Raw genomic sequence first — 16,527 nt, 5'->3', positions numbered from 1 at the left:
AGAAGAGGCTCCAGGGGGCCACTGGGCAGCAGAACCCAGCCTTTTTACATCTTTAATTTTCTTTAGTCTACCCTCCAGTCCCTCACTGCCTGGGGTTCACAACTCCACCCCAGCTGAGGCTGGTCCCTTCCCCCCACCTCCCAATTATGGTTGTTCACAAAAGCTGAACCATGACGGGACAAAGGGACAGGGATGAAAGTGTTGGTTGTCATGGCAACCTGGTAGGGTTGCTGGGACCCAGGGGAGGGGCCTGGCTGTGTGCCTGAACCCATGGATCCTGAGGACCTCTGAGTATGAGCCAGGGTGGCCCAGGGGCTCACAGGAATTCCCCTTCTGCCCTGAGCCCACCAGAGCTGGCTATACAATGACAACTCCCCCCCCCCCAACCCCACTACGGGCAGCACCTGCTCCCTGGGTCTCCCCTGGTGGCCCTATTATCCCGCACCTGCTGCTTCCCCACCTGCTCCCTATTCTCAGCCCCCTCCCCATAGCACACCCTGTTCATCACTAGGCCCAGCTGCCGGCTCTGACAGCCAAACAGGAAGGGGTGTGGAGAACCAGGAGAGGTAGCCCGGAGGGCCCTAGGACAGAGGGTCCAGAGGCCAGGCCAGCTCTGTATGACTAGTAGTGTGTATGCTTACAATGGGCTCCATTTCAGGGCCTCGGTTTCCCCACCTGTGAAGTGGGAGCAGCAGTCCCTGACCTCAAATTTCTTACTGCTTGGAAGATCTGAGGTCATCGTGTTCCAAGATCCGAGTTACAGTGGACAGCCAGTGTGGGGAGAGGAGGGAGGTCATGTACCTTAGGCTGTGTTCTCAGGGCCATGTCTGTTAGACTACAAGGAGGCCTGAACATTTCTCTGTTCACTGAAGAGTCCTTGGTGGGCTATTTACGATAAGGTGTGGACCCAGGCGAAGGATGGATAAGGAAAGTGTGGTATTTATACAATGTGGAGGCTTATCCACCCTCAAGAATCAGTGCTGTTTGCAGGAAAAGAAATGGAGCTGGAAAGCCTCGTGTTACATCAAAGAAGCCAGATGCCAAAAGACAGAAGCCACGATTTCTCCCATGTGGGATCTAGATTTAAATATATAGATTGAGAGTAGAAAGGGGACTTATGTGGGGAGGAAGGTGTCTAAGGGGGAGGGAACAAGAGAGGATGACGAGAGGGTTAAAAGACACATCACGTGTTTTCATATATAAAGCCTAGATTTTAAAAGTGCATGTGAAAAACACATCTCACATGAAATCAAAACCACTTATAGGAAAGAAGGGGACCATGAAGACGAGGAATGGGACACATGAGGGTGTCACAACCTTCACATGCATGAAGATGCTGAAGGCCCATTATTTTATATGCTGAAGAAAAAAAATCGAACTAAATCCCCATAGTTAAAACAAAACAAAGCAAAACAAAAAGAATCCCTTCTAGGGCTGGAGGTGATGTTTCTGGAAAAGGGTCCTGAGGAACTGGAACCACAGGGATATGTCACAGAAATGACAACTCGGTTGTAAGTTGTCATTAGCCAAATGCTCTGACTGATGTTAGGAGTAAGTGGAAAGTGTGACATTAGCTGATATTTACATTTAGTTGTGACAGACATGACAGAGTGACATGTATCAAATGCTTTATTTTCTTGGTAAGGAGAATTCGCTAGACAGTTTGGAACTCAGTGGCCTAATGGGATGAGGTGGAATGTTGTATAGATGCTGATGGGGAATGGAGGAAGTAACTGATGGATGCAGAGGTGGTGGTGATGGAGGAAATGATGGTGATGATGGTGGGTGACTTCCTGGAGAGACATGAGCAAGCACCTGGATAGGGCAGTGATGGCAGCTCATAGCCACAGTTCTATCTAAGTCCAGCTTAGTAAACCAGTAAGTTTACTGTTGTTACCTCCAAGGAGCACAAGTGACTCAAAGCATCTGCATGGCTGAAAGGCCTACTCCAGGGAGCTGTGATGGAGACTCACAAAGGCTGCATCCCTGGAGTGTGTAAAACTTTGGGGTGGGGCCTTGTGAATCCTGTCCATTTTAGGAACTTCCTGTGCCCTGTAAGTTTTGTTTACTTCCTGAGCCTTGTGAACTTGGCTCCTCTCTCAGGGAGGCAGTGTTCAGTGTGTTAGAAATAGGAACATGAAATAAGCATCGCAGGAGTGATGGAGGTGGTGGCTCTGGTGGTATTTGAGGCTGATAGGCGTGCTGAAGGTAAGGACCAAGTGAATATGGGAGTGAATAGTGGTGAATGTGGGAGTGGGGGGTGTGGAGGTGATAGTGGTAATGATCGTGGTGCTTGTGATGATGGCGTTCTGGTGGTGGGTAGTGATGGAGATGGTTATGGTGAAGATGGTGAAGGTGTTAATGATGGTCTTGGTGCTGGTAGTGATGGTAACAATGGCATGAAGTATGGATGGTGGTGATGGTGCTAAATATGAAGCTGGTGATGATGGCCCAGTTTTAAAAAGAAATTTTAAAAAATGGAGCATGGTCACTGTTTTAGTCAGGATTTTGTAGAGAAACAGAATTGATAAAATGAATCTATCTACCTATCATGTTTATCTATCTATCTATTATCTATCTATCTATCTATCTATCTATCTATCTATCTACCTACCTACCTACCTACCTATCTATATCTAGTGGCTCTGGTGGTATTTGAGGCTGAAGGGGCTAAAGGGGCTTTACTAGAATGGCTTACAGGTTGTGGTCTGGCTGTGTAACAATGGAAGGTCCAAGAATCCAGTAGTTGTTTAGTACCTGAGGCTGGTCGTTCAACTGGTCTTCAGTATATGACAGAATCTGGAAGTAGGCTCTAATGCTAGTGAAGGAATGGACTTGTGAGGGAGAATGAGAGCAAGCAGGCAAAGGGAGCAAGCTTCCTTTCCCCAGGCCCTTTGTATAGGCTGCCAGCAGAAGGTGTGGCCCAGATTAAAGGTGGATCTTCCCACCTTGGAAGATCCTGTTAAAAGTAGGTCTTTCTGCTTCAAACAATTTAGTTAAGAAAAAAAAAATTCTTCCCAGGGGTACACAACCACTTGGATTTTATTTAACCCTAGACCTAGTCAAGTTGACAATGAAGAATCTTTATCATACTCCCAGAACGTCAGGGCTGGAGAGGAGGGAGGGTTGTAGTTTAGTTGGTAAGAGTGTTTGCCTAGCATGTGTGAGATCCTGGGTTCCATTGCCAGCACTGAACAAACTAGCCATGGCGGAATACTGCTGTAATCTCAGCCCTAGAGAGATGGAGGCAGGAGGATTAGGAGGCGTTCAAGGCCATTCTTGACTACATAGACAGACAGTTGAAAGCCACTCTGAGCTCCCTGAGACATGTCTTAACAAAACAAGCCAAGAGACAAACCTCAAACCACCGGCTTGGTTTCCTGATGTTCTTAGTTGCAGCTCTCACCGCCCTTGCTACATTCTGCTGCCCCAAGAAAGATCCTCCTCTAGCTTTGCTTTGCACTCAGTGTGGCTCATGGTGGCCTCTAGGTGGCACTAGTGGACTTTCCACTGCTTTGAGGCTCCCCACCTGTACAGCTGATTTGGCCACAGTCACATTCTTTATGAAAAGTGTGAGCAGCATTCACCAACCCTTAAAGAGAACTCTAAAACAGCATTTGGAAGACTATGCTGAAATAAAAGGCATCTTTCTATTTCCCACTCCCTCTTTCTACCTATTGCTCTCCGATAGGTCTCTATAAACACAACCTATAGTTGCCATGCTCTGTAGACAGGGCAGGCTTGGGACGTTCTCTGCGATGCAAGCAGGTAGAGGAGCCTGCTTGTTTGTTTTTTTGGACATAGTGTCTTGGTATAGAATTCAGGCAGGTCTTGAACTTCTTAACTACAGACTACCAAGCTCTGGGATCACAGGTAAGGACCATATCCCCAGCTGGGAAGGCTTGCCTGAGGCATACACCAAGGCCCACGTGCATGAGAAACTTTTTAGATGGTGGGACTGAAGATTCCTGAGTTCTTCCTAGACACGCAGTATTAGATTCACTCCAGAGGCTATATTTTGCATACACACCAGGGGATTAAAATATATTTGTTTATTTTTATTAATGCGTATATGTTTGAATGTGTTTATATCACATGCATGCATGTGCTTGAGGAGTCAGAAGAGGGTGTTGGATCCCGTGGGCCTGGAGTAGCAGACAGTTGTGAGGTGCCTGATGTGTGTGCTAGGAATAGGAACCTGGGTCCTCTGCGAAAGCAGTAAGTGCTGTTCACCGCTGAGCCATCTCTCCAGCCTCAGACGCTATTTATTTATCAATGTCGTCTTATTAAGGAATCTAGACCTCGGCTCTAGGTGACGTTGCTCTAAAAGGCTAACACATCCACACTTTGCCCTTAGTTAGCTCTCTTATCTAACTGCTACCAGAGTCCTCTGAATAGAGCTGTATGTATCACCACTGGCAAGGTTGGCATTTGGGAATCGAACCTAGGTCCTCTGGAAGAGCAGCAGTTCGCTTAACCACTGAGCCATCTCTCCGGTTCCAGGGCTACCATTCAAATGGCTTCTCTTCTCTTCAACATCTGTTTTTAAAAATCAACAACTAGTCAAGAGCAGATTGTCCATTTGTCCGTCTGATTCTCTCTTCTCCTCATCCCCATCTGTAGCTGGCTCCACCTTAGGACCTTCCAGATCCAGGGACTAGAAAGATGGTTCAGTCAATCAAGTCTCAATGTATCAAGCATGGGGATGTGTTGGATTCCCAGTATGCGTTTAAAAAGCTAGGGGTGGCCACGTGTGCCTGTAACGTCAGTTCTGTGGGAAGGTTGCGACAGAGGATCTCTGGGGTTTGATGATAATTCCAGCTCCAGGTTTAGGGAGAGTCCCTGTATCAAAGGACTAAAGCTGGGACTGGATAGTGGTCATTGTTCTCTAGCCTCTGCCTGCACAAGGACACACGTGGATAAAGGCTAGCCACACATACAATGGTTGGCTTAGTCTACCTAAGAAGGGTTATCCTCTTAGGGATAATCCTGCTTAGCTCAGGATTTCACCAACTCTGGCATTCTTTTACATACCCTTGTTAAAAAAAAATGTTAAACTGGTTTTGCAATTACTCGTGGTGGTTTGCATGAGATGCCCCCCTTCCCTCCCCAGAGTTCAGGCGTTTGAATACTACTTGGTTCTGAACGCTTTGGGAGGCTCGGGAGGTGTGGCCTTGCTGGAGGAAGTACGTCACTGGGTGGGTGGAGCTTTGAGAGCTTAAAGACTTGCAGCGTTTGGGGTTTGATCTACCTGTTTCCTGCTTGCAGACTGAGATGTGGACTCTCAGCTGTTCCTGCCGTCATGCCTGCTGGTTGCTGCCATGATTCCCAACCATAACAGGAATGGAGTCCAGTCCCCCTGAAACTGTAAGTCCAATGCAAATCCTTCCTTCTGTATGTCGTCTTGGTCATGGCGTTTTATCACAATAAGAAAGTAACTAGTGTACCTCTTATCTTAGGTTTCCATAAGATTCCCGCCTGCCCTCCTGCCTATGAAGAGCAAAAGTAAGACAGCTTGGGAAAACTACAGCCTTTCTTTCCCATCTTGCAAGATGGCAGCCGAGAAAGCCAAGAAGCCCGACCACAAAGGAGAAGAAACCTGCCCGGTACTCCCCATCTGCTCTGTATCCCAGAAATAGAAATGCCTGTGCAAAAAAGAAATACTCAGCTGCCAAATCGAAAGTCCTGTCTACTGTCACAAGCCAGCCGGTGGCCACAAGAATGGTGGCACCCGGATGGTTAAGTTTCACAAAATGCCTAGGTATTATCCTACTGAAGACGTGCTCCAGAAGCTGCTGAGCCATGGCAAAAAGCCCTTCAGTCAGCACGTGAGGAGGCTGCGGCATCAGTCCCGGGACTGTCCTGATCATACTGGGCACCACAGGGGCAAGAGAGTGTGGTTTTCCTGAAGCAGCTGGGCAGTGGCTTGCTACTTCACTGACCTCTTGCCCTCAACCGAGCTCATCTGCGCAGAACACACCAGAAGTTTGTCATTGCCGCTTCTACAAAAGTTGATATCAGCAAGGTTAAAATCCCCAAGCACCTAACAGATGCGTCCTGCAAGAAGAAGCAGCTGCACAAACCCAGGTGGCAGGAGGGTGAGATCGCCCTCCCAGAGAAGGAGGAATACTCGATTTCAGAGCCCCACAAGGCTGGTCAGAAAACTGTGGCCTTGCAGATTTTGCTAAAAATGAAAGCTGTTGTTCAGCTCCAGGGCTACCTGTGATCTCGGTTCTCTCTGAAAAATAGGATGTACCCTCACAAACTGATGTTCTAAATTGCTAGCAACCTAATCAAACAGCGTCATATGTTAAAAAGCAAAGCAAAGCAAAACAAAACCCCAGGAGGATATTTTGACTTTTGTCAGTTACTAGAATTTACTTTAAAGTAGCAATTCATATAGTTGTAATTCTAGCCTTTAATGGCTGAGCTATCTCTCCAGCCCTAAAGTAATATTTCTATAGAGTAACCAGTTAGAAAACAAATATCTTGACTTGGAACTTGAATCATCATACTGTCAACAAATCAACACAGGAGCTGGAGAGATGGCTTGGCAGTTAACAGCACTGGCTATTCTCCTAGAGGATCATGGTTTGATTCCCTGCATCTGCATGGATGTTCACAACCATCTGTAACTCCAGCCCTGGGGGATCTGGCGTCTTCTTCTGATCTCATCTCTGCAGGTTCTAGACATGGTAATGGTGTGCAGGTGTATACACAGACAAAACACACATATATAGAAGACACAACTTAGAGAAAGCACTGGAGAAACCAGAACTGTTAAACATGCAGACCTATGTTCTACAAGGGAAGGAAATGACACCCTTTCACCCGGATGACTGGAGTGGATGCTGTCTAACAGTCTGGTGATCTTTTGCTGTTCTATGGAGCCAGCCGTTTTCTTGAATCCCCCGCCCCCCAATCCTGAGCACCATTACGGCTCTGAGCTTGAGCTTTTTCTCTCAGTGACTAGAACCCTTCCTTGTGAAAGAGGTCCCATATACTCTGCGTCCTCTGTCAAAGGAATCTATCCTCCTAGGCCTTTACCCTGAGCACTGTCTATCAGTCAATAGAGCTCACTATTATTGTGAAGATCGTGGGTGGTCTGCTATAGAGGTTTACTATGCCTGGGAGTCTCAGCGTAGCCGTTCCTGAAGCTTTTTGTGATAATTGTCACCTGGAGACTTTCCCCCAAAATTTTACCATACTTAACTGTGCAAGGAAAATAAACCATGGTGTCAGACTGTGGAGTGTTGACCCAGTACCTGCTAACGTGGTGCTGACCCGTGGTACATCCTTCACCTCTCCAGGATTGTCTCCTTGCTAGCCATGACACTTGCAGGAACCCCAAACCCATACACATAAAATAAACAGAATTTAAAAACAAATAACAACACCAACCTCGAAAAATCAACAGTTTTGCTAGGCTTAGTGGTACACACTTTTAATCTTAGTACTCAAGCAGCAGAGGCAGGTGGGTGGATCTCTGAGATCTGAGGCCAGCCTGGTCTACACAGTTCTAGCCCAGTTGGGGCTAAAGAGTGAGACGTTGTCTCTAAACCAAACAAAGAAATAAACAAACTCACAGAGCAGTAGCTTTTCCATACGCCAATAATGTGGAGAAAAAGGCTGGGGGTGGGGGGAAGCCATCTCATCTGCAGTAGCTTCAAAATACAGTTAAATACACAGAATAAACCTAACCAAGAAGGCAAAACAATTCTACAGGAAAATCTTAAAATGCGTAAGGAAGAAACTGAAGACGCTGGAAGATTGGGAGACTTTCTATGCTCATGGATTGGTAGGGTTAATGTTGTGAAAACAGGTCTAAGACCTAAAGTGAGCTATAGAGTCATCAACATCCCCAACAAAGTCACAAGGAAAGCTCAAGAGACCCCAGACAACCAAGGCGTTCCTAAACAAGAACAATGCTGGGGTTGTTATAATAACCGATCTCAAACAACACCACAGGCTACAGAGCCAGAGTGACGTAAGCAGCATGGTGGGGCATAGGGCGTGCTGGATAGTGCTTTGCCAGCATGGTGGGGCATAGGGCGTGCTGGATAGTGCTTTGCCAAACTCCACACAGCTAGAGTCATTTGGAAAGTAGGAACCTTGACTGAGAAAAAGCTGCTACCAGATCAGCATGTAGGCAAGCCCCAGTGGGCATTTTCATGATTGATATGGCAGACCCGGCCCATTGTGTATGGTACCACCCTTGGACAGTATAAGAAAGCGGGCTGAGTAAGCCATGAGGAACAAGACAGCAAGCAGCATTCCTCCATGGCCTCTGCCTCCAGGAAGTAATTTCAGTAATTTGAAGAATAGGCTGGCAGGATATTAAAGCACTTCTACCTTGCCCAGGAAACCATCAGCACAGTGAACAACAAATACTGGTGGGGATGTCAGAAAAGAGGACCCCTTATATGCTGCTGGTAGGAGTGTGAATTGGAACGGCCACTGTGGAAACCAGTTTTGCAGGGTCCTAGAAAGAGGGGGTTGGGGGAAGATGGTAAGAGCCAGGGTGGCTGGAAGTTTGCTTAGAAATGTCAGAGAAGCTACATCCATGAGCTCTTATCAACATGGCTGCCTAAGCAAGACCTGAACAGACGAGACTCACAGGCATGCTGACGTGAGGGGGGCTCCAGCCCTAGGACGACAGACAACTAAGGAGTGCTGAGAGTGGGAGAAATGTTCTTCCTCGGGAAAGAGCACATCATCTGGTTACCAGATGCTCAGCCCTGAAAATATACATGCAAGTAACATTGTAGGCTTTAATGTTTTCTCACCCCTAATTTTAATAATGGTTCTTAAATGCTTTAACCTCCCTTCCAGCCCCACCACCCACCAGAGGTAGTAGAAAAAGGGCATTAGGAGACAGGGGATGTGGACCTGTTTAGAAATTATTCTTTGGAGCACATCCAACCTGCTTCATCAGGAAATCAGCAGTTCAGTTCACAGGTTAGAAGGCCCTGGCAGCTCAGTCCATTCGCAAATACTTCCTGGATACACCAGCAGTTCAATTCCGTAGTGTCTGGATAGCAGCAGCGGGTGGCATGACCTGGCAGAAACAGCCAGGCCTTAGCCAAATCGGCAGGAGTCTGCAGGAGGAATTAGAACCAGCAGGGATGCCAGGAGAAGTTCTCCGCTGTGCCTCTCTCAGTGAAGCTGAGATCAGCCAAGATGTGAGACCAAGAAGCATTGCAAAGCTAGCTCTACAAGCAAGCCAAGCCCCTCTCACAGTCTGTTGAGTCCTATTTATACTCCCTCCAAACATCTTGTGTTCTCCGTGGGTCTTGCTTCACCTCGTGTCTTGCCTCAGCACGTGAGTCTATGTTAGCAGAATACCATGTGCATTTGTATCAGCTGACGTCACTTTGCTAATCCGCCTGAGTTCACCGTAGTCATCAACACACCACCAGAAGTTTTTTGGTACATTTCTCTCTATGGAGTCCTGACAAATGGAGCTCAACTATGCAATGTGAGGCAGACCAATATATGCATGTCGTTACTGAAGAATCCCTCAGGTCTTATCCTTTCATGTGCTTGCTTTAGCAGAACATCCTTTCCCTTGTGTCTGCTTCAGGAAACCATCGAACACAACTGGCTTTCCAAAGAACCCTTAAGTTTCCACTTCATAACATTATGGATTGGGCAGGTTGTAGTGATATGTTTAGGAATATATCTGCAATTAAAGGAAAAGAGGCCATAAATTTGAGAGAGCACAGGGAGGACCTGAGAGTGGTTGGAGGCAGGAAATAGAATAGGAAAGGTGGTGTAATTCTATTTTATTTTATTTTATTTTTTTGTTTTTTTGGAGACAGGGTTTCTCTATGTAACCCTGGCTGTCCTGGAACTCACTCCGCAGACCAGGCTGGCCTTGAACTCAGAACTCTGCCTGCCTCTGCCTCCCAAGTGCTGGGATTAAAGGCGTGCACCACCACTGCCCGGCTGATGTAATTGTATTTTAATTTCAAAATACAAGGAATAAAATTAAAAATAAAAAGTGCCAAATTCTCCTCAAAACCCACAACAAAAATTAGAATCACCTGTAGAATACCAATCCTGGGTGTGCATTTGAAGCATTTAAGGCAGCACAGCACAGAGGTGCCTGGTTGACCGTGATGAGGAATCAGCCTGGAGGCCCATTAGTGATGCAGAAAGGGAATATGCCGTATATACCCAACAGAGTTTTACTCAGCTGTAAAGAAAAATGTAATGATGACTTGCTAGAAAGTAAATAGAACTTGAGACTCTCTGTTAAGTGACATGAGCTGGATTCAGGAAGCCAAACATCATATCTATGTACGTATTTTATCTCTCTATGTTACCCGTCTATGTGTCTGTCTACCTCATGAGAAGAGAGAAAGAGGTCTAAGGGGACAAGAGAGAATCATGGGATCCAGATGACATGGAAACAGAGGAGGGACAATTTGGGGAAAACTCAGGGACAAATGAAACTCAGGGCAGGTGAGCTGTACTACTAGACAGAAGAACTAGTAAGGGTACGTGAGCTCAGACCCCGGGAATTTTAGAGACTTGAGATTAACAGGAGCTCAGCCACTCCCTACCCATTTCTGCACCTGCTCTGGAACCCGTAACCAGGACATCCCACCGAGAGGACCATGGGCAGTCAGTCACAATGTAACACCCAGAGTCCTTCCGCATACAGAACATTACTAGCATCTCAAACTGAGCTAACAGGAAGCACATACCTCTAAATCCCACCCTACTCTTCAATGTTTATGTAGTCCCTAGCCACATGGGATGAAGTACACATCCGAGACTGGCTGCTTTTACTGAGCTGTAACACTTGGGGAAGAGTTCTCTCTCCTGAAGCATCCACCTCTGGACCTTGGACTCACCTGGCTGGCCAGGCTCATGCTGCTGCTGCTGCTGCCGCCTTTGCCATTGGCACTGTCCCTGCTAGAGAGACCAGGAACCCTGGCTACCTGCCTGCCACAGGCTACCCAAACCTTCTCGCTTATGTTCTAAGAGCTGTAATACTCCCGTGTTCCCGACTGGACCGGAGCTCTGTGTAACCTATTTGTCCCCAGCTCCGCTTCATCCTCTGAGCAGTCAGTGGATGACAGGAAGAGGAGGGCAGTGAGTGACAAATAAGAACAAGGTGAGCTGCCAGGCGGTGGTGGCGCACGCCTTTAATCCCAGCACTTGGGAGGCAGAGGCAGGTGGATTTCTAGGCCAGCCTGGTCTACAGAGTGAGTACCAGGACAGCCAGGGCTACACAGAGAAACCCTGTCTCGAAAAACTAAAAAAAAAAAAAAAAAAAAAAAAAAAAAAAAAAAAAAAAAAAAAAAAAAAAAAAAAAAAAGAACAAGGTGAGCTGAAGTATATGTGTGAAAAGTCATAATGAAACCCATTTATTTGGAGTCTTACCAAAACATTAATGAAAAAGTATCACCTAGTTGGTTATCCAATACCAACAGGGCCAGCCCTGAGTCTAGATACATAGAAGCAATGCTAAATGGACTCAGCAGGTTGTATTTATACATACATATACATACACATACACATACACATACACATACTGTACTGGCTGGTTTTGTGTCAACTTGACACAAGTTGGAATTATCACAGAGAAAGGGGCTTCAGTTGGGGAAGTGCCTCCATGAGATTCAGCTGTGGGGAATTTTCTCAATTAGTGATCAAGTGGGAGGAAGGCCCCTTGTGGGTGGTAATATCTCTTGGCTGGAAGTCTTGGGATCTATAAGAGAGCAGGCTGAGCAAGCCAGGAGAAGCAAGCCAGTAAGGAACATCCCTCCATGGCCTCTGCCTCAGCTCCTGCTTCCTGACCTGTTTGAATTCCAATCCTGACTTCCTTTGGTGATCAACAGCAGTGTGGGAAGTGTAAGCTGAATAAACCCTTTTCTCCCCAACTTGCTTCTTGGTCATGATGTTTGTGCAGGAATAGAAACCCTGACTAAGACACATAGACATAGACATAGACATAGACATAGACATAGACATAGACATAGACATAGACATAGACATACACATACACATACACATACACATACACATACACATATACAACATGCATATACATATTCAATAAAAAGTCACCATCAATTTGGGGGTTTTGAGGGGCATGGAAGGTGTTGGAGGGAGGAAAAGGAAGTGGGGAATGATATAATTATATTTAATTTAATTATCCCAGCTCTGTAGGGGCAGTTCTGATGCTAAGGTCATTTTCCCCAACTGGTTCTTGATCTGTCAGTCAAGAAAGCCATGGGCCAATTGTTGGGTGGAAGGTACAGGTGGGACTTCCGGGTCCCTGGAGGAAAAGGGAGACACAAACAAAGAGAGACAGAATTCGCCATGCTTTGGAGAGAGAAGAACCAGGCAACCATGCTTTGGAGAGAGAAGAACCAGGCTCAGGAGGAGCCGTGGGCTGTGGCTGCTCCTAGAGGTAGGTGGCCGGAAATGTTTAGCAGGGACTGGATTCAAATGACCAAGTAAAGTTAAGGCAGGTGGGAGATGTGGAGCCATGAGTAATGATAAGGGCACATTTTCCAGCTGGGAGATGGTAGCATCCAGCAGTTGTCCCAAGAAGGCAAGTTGAAAATGAACAACTGTATGTGTCTTTTATCCATGGATTCAAGGGAAGCCGAGTGGAGGCTGATAGTCTAGCCCATGCCTGGAGCTTGGGTGGGATAGCGAAAGGCTACACACAACACAGCTCAGGGGGCAAAAGCAGGTGGGGCTCTGTGAGTTCAAGGCCAGCCTCAGGTACATAGCAAAATCTATCTCAAAAACAAACCAGTTGGGCACAGCCTTGCCCTCCTCCAGCCTTAGACCTTCTAAGTTTTAGGATTGCAGATGTGTGTCACCACAGCTGGCGGTGAATCTTTGAAGTGACTTTATTGCAAATAAACTGAGGCCCAGAAATGTTAAGTGATTTGTCTCCTTCCTCTGCTCCAGTCCTTCTCATATCACGGAACCCAGGCCAGCAGCCTCCGAGTCGTCCACAGCATGTCAGTTGGACCTTGTCTCAGACGTACTGAACCAGGCACTCAGACTGGGCACCAGCAACATATTTAAAGCTCTCCAGCTAGGTTGGACGGAGGGTACCTGTAGCTCCAGCACTTACAGAGTAGAGACAATGGGATTAGGGGGGGTCATTAGGAGGGTTTGGCAGAGGATATGCCTGAAGGCTGGTGTGTTAGTGGTTGGAGATGGTGGAACCCTTAAAAAGGAGCAGCCCTAGTGGAAAGAAGCTAAGGTCCTGGGGTACGTCTTTGAGTGCAGTATGAATGACTCCTCTGCCTCTCCTCTTCCTGCTATTTGGCTTCCTGGTCACCTTAAAGTGAGCATCGTCGTTTCACGACACACTCCCCACCACTGCTTGCCACAGGTCGAAACCCATAATCCAACTCAACATCGATGGAAACATCTGAAATGATGAGGCGTGAATCCTTCCTTCTAAGAAGCTCTTCGTCTCAGGCATTTTGTCACAGTAACGAGAAGTGGCCTGACACAGGGATACTGAATGATCTTTATTTAGATTTAGGCCCGGAAGGAGGGGTAGAATTAAGAATGGCAGAAGGAAGCTGAGAGAATATAGTTTGGAAGACAAAGCACGAAATAAAACATGGTGGGGGGAATAAATTTTTAAAGTGAAGTAGAGAGAGGAAAAAAAATGAATGGAGAGATAGTGATGCTTTAAGTTGTTAGGAAAGGCTGTGCCATTTTGTAAAGTTCTTTTGTTTTGGTTAAATGGTTCTAATTCTCAAAACTGTAGTAATTTGTATTAAGTAAAGTAACTTATATTTCTAGATTCCTGTTCCCACACTTTCGCCCCCAGTAATAGCCACAGCAGATTGTTACTAATCTCCCATACTCTCTGACTCACCACTCCTGGTCCCCCCTCGTCATCTTGTCTACCCAATCTGCTCCCTCTGCCTTTTCATCCTATAACTGTGCCTAGTTTGTAAGTGGACTGCGACTCTCTCCCTTGCGCACGCCTCCCTCCCGACATTACACCTGTCTTGTCGTGAGGTTGTTTGGTTCCTCGCCTGGCTTTCCCCTTCAGTCTTCCAATAGTGACTTTTTTTGTAAGTGCTCGTTCATTTATTCACGGAAGAAGTCTGAATTCATCTCACTGAGCAGTCTGGGGAGCTCTTGTGAATGTCTGAGCAGGCGAATGATTCATACAGCTTAAGAAATAAGAAGAGACTTAGCTGAGAGTGTTTAGTTTTTTTTTTTTTTTAATTTCAGTTTAAAAAGCAGGGGTGAATTTCAGTTGCAAAGTACGTGGATGTGTGTGCCCTCCCTCATGAGTGAGAGTTAGTACCATGTGGAGGTAACCCCTTCTTTCCAGTTTGGAACTTAACAGACTCAGAGAGCGGTGCCCCAGCAAGGGGCTCAGCCATTCATCGTCGATTCAATTAAGAGAGTCAAATTAGTAGAGAAAAGCAGAAAAAAGGGGGAAGAAGGGCAGAGATTCAGTGACCACTCCTTATCTATCTTTGGGGTCCTGACATGAGGGTAGGGCTTAAATGCAAAGCAAGAAAGTTGTGTAACTAAATTGTGCAGCCACGGTATGGCCCCTGTCCATCACTGCCTCAGCCCAAAGTCTCTCCATCAAAGTCATTTGATGAGTTGTAAATCTTTCCTTTGGAGACAAGTCCTTCCTCTGGGGAATCCCAGATTCTGTTCTTCCCAGAGATCCCTGGGGAAATGACTTTCTTGGGAATCCGTTCTTTCAATAGTGTGATAGCCAAAGAGTGGAGCACAAGAGGTTGTTAAGACAAAAACATTTCTGTACATCATTTCTGCTGGTCCAGCTTAGCCCCTGTGTATTGCCCTCCTCTGGATGTGACTGAACATCTTTTGTGACCTTTAGGTAGACCCTTTGGAATATATGAACGGACTGTAGTTTCACCAACCCAAGGACTAAGACTGCTGTCAGACACTGTGGTCAGTAGCAAGGTGTCTCCCACCCGCCTGCCTGAGCACTTGAGCAGTATGTTGTTATCTTATGATCTTCTTCATCTTGTTACTATACAAATTTTATGAAATTGCTACCTCATTGGAACATGGTATTTGGGGAAACCTAAATCTGTTTGGGCTGTCGTCTCAAGTCTGGCTCTAGAAGACATCTCTGTCTTCCTTTGAGGTGAGAGCTACTTTTCTCACCAACACCTTGAGCTTGTGACCATCCCTCAGCTTCCCAAACAGCTGGCATTCCATTGCTATCTATGCCTACCAGCCCCGAGTTTCTGGACTAGCAATAGCTTTTTTCTCAAGTTTTCCAACTGTCTAACAACTTTGCCAAGAGTAGAGACGAGGACAGACTAAGATTCAATTCTTTCCTCCCTCCCTCACCCCCTTCCTCTTTCCTTCCTTCCTTCCTTCTTTCCTTCCTTCCTTCCTTCCTTCCTCCTTCCATACTTTCTTTCTTTCTCTCTCTCTCTTTCTTTCTTTCTTTCTTTCTTTCTTTCTTTCTTTCTTTCTTTCTTTCTGTCTTTCTTTCTCTCTTTCTTCCTCTCAGCCTATTTTTCTCTCTCATTCTCTCCCTCTCTGCTCTCCCTTTCTTTAGAAACATAAGAGACACAAACACAGAGTCTCTACTTCCTTTGTGGAAGTTTTGTCTGCAATTTCTTCTTCACACATCCCAGTGAGAGGCGAGGTCTATGCCCCTTCCTTGGGGATCTGAGGATGTTGTCTCAGTGGCTTCTAAGGACAGTCGTGGGCAGGTGTGATGCTGCCCTATGATTTCTGAAGGTTCATCTGCTTCTTTTCAGAATGTCACTATGAAAGAGGCCCCTCTGCCTGAGGTCCCCAGCCAGGCTAAGACTGTCCCCTACCCCTCCCAACTTTGATATGCTCGTTAACTCTCCATGCTCCTCCTCCAATTCTGCCTTGTCAATCAGAGGCCTCCCTTCTGAGCCCTGGGCCCCCTCACCCTCTGCCGGTTTCCTGTCAGTAATGGCTACCTGACAGGGCTGAGTCTGCCTTTGCTCCTGCTCTGGAATAGCAGTGTAGCTGGTGATTCTTTTGAAATTGTAAATTGGCAACTTCCAGTTGTATCAATTGTTGGGGCCCCAAGTGAGGGGAAGATGTATGGATATTGTGTTGCAATAATTAAGTTAGTTACATTCACTGTAAACTCTTTGTTCTGAGAACATTGGAACATTCCACAGTTTTGAAATGTATTCATCTCTCCTCTCAACTATTATTCAGTATGAGGGTCGAAAGAACTAAGAAGAATAATCCCCTGGCCTGAGCTTTGTGACTTTGGACGTCACCTCCCAGCTCCTCTGATTCTCCAGCCTGGGTAGCCATCTTGCTACTCTCTGGTCTTCGAGTCTGAAGGCTTCAGATTCCTTGTCTAAGTGCCATTGTCAGGTTATTTCAATAAGCAAAGTGTCTCCAGGCCCATGGAAGTCATTTCAAATGCCAGAGCTACTTACTTTTCCTGCCTCCTCCTGCTTCCTCCTGCCCCCTCTTCCTGCCCTCTCCTTCTGCCCCCTCCTCTTGCCCCCTCTTCCTGCCCTCTCCTTCTGC

The 16,527-nt window shown here is 46.5% G+C and overlaps 1 pseudogene; it reads left to right on the top strand.

Annotated features, from left to right (window-relative positions):
• The first annotated feature begins 232 nt into the window (after positions 1–232).
• LOC116072054 lies at positions 233–8,162 on the top strand (annotated as a pseudogene).
• Positions 8,163–16,527: the final 8,365 nt, after the last annotated feature.

Source organism: Mastomys coucha, unplaced genomic scaffold (assembly GCF_008632895.1).
Source record: "Mastomys coucha isolate ucsf_1 unplaced genomic scaffold, UCSF_Mcou_1 pScaffold23, whole genome shotgun sequence".
In the NCBI taxonomy this organism is placed as follows: Eukaryota; Metazoa; Chordata; class Mammalia; order Rodentia; family Muridae; genus Mastomys; species Mastomys coucha.
Note: the sequence above shows the minus strand (reverse complement) of the source record. Positions and strands in the feature narration are given on the sequence as shown.